The sequence below is a fragment of the Marmota monax genome, unplaced genomic scaffold, assembly GCF_021218885.2.
Source record: "Marmota monax isolate L192 unplaced genomic scaffold, Marmota_monax_Labrador192_F-V1.1 WCK01_AAM20220418_F8-fsc00030, whole genome shotgun sequence".
Classification (NCBI taxonomy): domain Eukaryota; kingdom Metazoa; phylum Chordata; class Mammalia; order Rodentia; family Sciuridae; genus Marmota; species Marmota monax.
The window spans coordinates 14277858-14282172 of record NW_026691988.1 but is presented as its reverse complement, the minus strand read 5'-3'; positions in this window follow the sequence as shown (position 1 = coordinate 14282172).

The following is a 4315-nucleotide window of genomic DNA, read 5'->3' as shown; positions in this document are numbered from 1 at the left end:
TTGATGTACTTTATCATTGGTATTCCCATTTTACCATTTAGTTCAATTACTCCCTTTTGCAAATTTCCTCTACTCTCCCTACAATACCAGATCCCTTCTAGGGTCAGATGTTATATTTAGTTTCCTTGTGGAACCCAAGGTCTGGCCCATGCTCTACCACTCTACCATTGAGCCCCACCCCAGCCCCACTGGCAGTTTTTAATAGCATGGTCATTCTGCCCCACCACTACCTTTACTTCTGCTGCTGCTGCTTCTTTGTCATCTTCTAAATAGACTGGTCCTTTTTTAAAATTTATTGGTATTCTCTCATGATTAGATTCAGACCATGCACTCAGAGGATACGATATTCCCCTTAGAAGTACCACATCTAGAGGCACAAAAGGCCATTGACTCCACTGGTTATGTTAACTTTGGTCACCTGGTCAAGATATCTGAGTTATTCACTATATAATTGGTTTCCCCCCTCCATTGCAATGAATAAGCTATCTGTGGGAGAGGATTTTTACATTTTTAAGAGAAAGTTCATTGGACATTGATAGAAAGGAGGGAAGGAAAATTAATGATATAAAATTTAAAGCAGCTATTGAATTATTAGACTGCATTTTCCCTCTGATACTATGCCTGCCAGAATACACAAAATTCTTTTTCTAGTAAGAATATTTTAAATTGCACCGTCTTTTTAAAAAATTTTTACATGGTGCTGAGGATGGAACCCAGTGCCTCACACATTCCAGATGAGTGTGTTACCACTGAGCCACAACCCCAGCCCCAATAGCCCTGTCTTAATGAAAGTTAGAAGGAAGCCTCAAATGTTAGTTCTTTCCATCTTCCTCCTCAGCAAAAGTAAATTTTATATGACTGATAGAATTCCAAAAATTCTAAGATATTTCTGACATTGGAGATGGCAGAGAGTGATCCAGTAGGATATAGAACCCTAGGTAGGTAGTCATTTGGCCACAAAATGTGAGTCTTCTTGGGTTTCCATAGAGACATCTCATCTAGGCTTAAAATGCTTTAAGTCCTGCTACTTAAGTGTTAGTAAAAACAGCAAAAGTCGGGACTTTTTAAAAAATCATTTTATTGTTATTTTTTAGTGTAGGTTCCCTGTTAAAAATCTGCATGGACGCCAAAGCTTGTCCTTCCCAGGCGTTCTGCATCAACTGGCCTTGAGTAGCCCCAGGGAAAAGAGGCTTCAGGAATTGGTTTCCCTGCTTTTTGGCAAAGGAATGAAGTTGACTTCATCGATGAAGACAACTGCCAGCTATTTCCTTACTTCATAAATTGCTAATTGTGTGTGGTGAGGAGAGGAGTGATGGGCCACGTTATTTTTATGGGTGAGATTGGCATAAATTGTGGTGAGAGTTTGACAACTGTAGGGTCTTATGTTTTTCCAAGTTGAGTTAATAAAAGCAGGCTCGTGGGATTGTTTCTTACCTGCTTTTTAAGTGGATTTTTACCTGGCTAACCCTGTGTCTCCATGACTCGCAAGGAGGCTCTAGGTTGCTGTTTGACAAAGGCTGTCTCTTGACCAAACTTGAGTCAAGCTCCATGCCCTCAACCTTCAGCCATGGCCAGCTGCACCTCACTGGGCCTGCATAGTCTAGTCCACCGTTAGCAGAAATCCTGCTAACTCAGAGAGAATCTCTGACCCTCAATATCATATTCTATTTCTCATCCCCTGCCTAATGGGAAAATCCTTGGCTTGCCTTCAGCAAGAATCCTAAATTGGTTTGGCAAGAACTCTTTTACCCTTAATGTCGCCCCTTTCCACCCACTGATCCCCTCATCCCCTTGTTGGTTATCAGTCGCCACTTCTGTATTTAGGGTTGAGCCCAGTCTTTCTCCCCTATTGTGCTGTTCTTGACACCAACCACTATAATCCTGAATAAAATCTTCCTTTCCATTTTCACAAGTGTCAGAATATTTTTTCCTTCCATCCGTTGAACATGAGCCTGAGAATCTAGAACAAGAATCCACAAAGTGTGGCTGATGGGCCAAATTCAGCCCCATACCTGTTTTCATACCATTCATGAGTTAAAACATATTTTTACTTTTCTAAATGGTGGTGGGAGGGTGTTAAAATAATACTTATTGACCCAAGAATCTTACATGAAAATAAAATTTCAGTGTTCATATCATTGGATCACAGCCAGCCCTTTTTTTCCATATTGTCTATAGTTGCTTTAGTGCTACAATGACAGAGTGGAATGTGGTGACAACCATGTGGCTCAAAAAGCCTATTTAGTGTCTGCCCTTTAAGAATATTCACTGCCCACTGGCCTAAAGTAGGTATAGGGATGAACGTGGCTCCCTGAGGTCCTCATTCAAATTCTGTGACTTTGGAAGATAACAATGTTCAGCTTTGCTTTGGCATTGTGATTTTTTAAAAAAATTTTTTTTTGGTTTATAAATGTAGATGAAAGATTTAAGACACTAAAATATTGTGGCTTGGGATATTTTTATTTATGTACATTTTAAGAGAGGCAAGGGAAAAAGGTAATTTACCATTTTCTTTGGGTTTATGATATATGATGCATTTATTTATGATCATATTTAAAATGTTGTCAAATATTTATCCTCTGTAAGAACAGTTACTATAATGTCAGAAATCTATTGAACGCTTTGAAAAACCCGGAACATAAACAGAAACCATCTCCGTACCATCCTCATTACTACTTTCCCCAATTTTCTCTGCAATGGGTCTGCTCATGCTCTGATGCTAGAACACACACAATTGATTTTGGGGAAAGACAATAAGAAGAAAAGAACAGAAAACTTATTAGGTCTTTAATTTCTCCCCTAGCACTGAATTGAGGACAAAGCCTTCATACGTATGATAGCCAAATGCAATGTCTAGATGCTAGGGGTAGGGAGCTTTGGGATTTGGAAAGGTCAGTGAAAGGATAAGAGACCACGTATGCAGTTAGAGTGGTAGGAAGAAGCATGATGTGAAGACAGGGAAGGCACATAGGCCCTGTTGTCATAATAAAGACAAACACTTCAGAGGACCGTCCATCTTCATTCTCTTCTGATGTTTGCTTCTCTGGGTACACCATGTTTGTGTGGAGTATTGACAGGGATGGAGCTTCCGGATACTATGGTCACTGAGCCTAGGAGACAAGAACTAGACATCACAAGGTAGATTTGAGCTGTGGGGAGCGAGTGTGTCAGTGATAGAAGGTAATGTTTACCTAGCACTAGTACCTAATGTGTGCCAAGCCCTGTTCATATGTACCTCCCTAATTCATTAAGTCCCAGGTTTTTTAATTCTGGGAATATTTCAACAAAGTCAACCAAAGTACATTAAAATAGGTTGGAAATCCTAATTTAGAGCTTGTATGTATCATATTAATATTATAATTTTATTCATGTTCTCAGATAATTATATATTATGTACTATATTTAAGTTTTTATAGGTGTTTTATTTGGCTATTTTCTGGATATGACCAAAAGACTTGGCAAGAGCAATTAGAGGAGGAAAAGTTTATTGGGGTCTTTGCCCCTAGATGGCCGACTCCATTCCTCCAGGCCTGAGGTGATGCAAAACATCATGGTGAAAGGGTGTGTTGGAACAAAGCAGCTCAGGACATTACCAGGAAGTAGAGGAGCTCCCCTCATCACAGACAAATGTAAACCCCAAGGGCACACCCTCATCTACTCAGTTGCTCCATTCATACCCTACCTGCCTACAGTTACCACCCAGTTAATCCCTATCAGGCGATTAATGCACTGATCAGGTTAAGGCTCTCATAACCCAATCATTTCACTTCTAAACCCTCCTGTAATGAATGGATAAAAAAAATGTGGCATTTATACACAATGGAGTATTACTCTGCATTAAAAAATGACAAAATCATAGAATTTACAGGGAAATGGATGGCATTAGAGCAGATTATGCTAAGTGAAGCTAGCCAATCCCTAAAAAACAAATGCCAAATGTCTTCTTTGATATAAGGAGAGTAACTAAGAACAGAGTAGGGTCGAAGAGCATGAGAAGAAGATTAACATTAAACAGGGATGAGAGGTGGGAGGGAAAGGGAGAGAGAAGGGAAAATGCATGGAAATGGAAGGAGACCCTCAGAGTTATACAAAAGTACATACAAGAGGAAGTGAGGGGAAGGGGAAAAATAGTATAAGGGGGACAAACGAATGTCAGTAGAGGGAGCAGAGAGAGAAGAGGGGAGGGGAGGGGAGGGGGGGAGAGGGGGGCAAGTAGAGGATAGGAAAGGCAGCAGAATACAACAGACACTAGTATGGCAATATGTAAATCAATGGATGTGTAACTGATGTGATTCTGCAATCTGTATATGGGGTA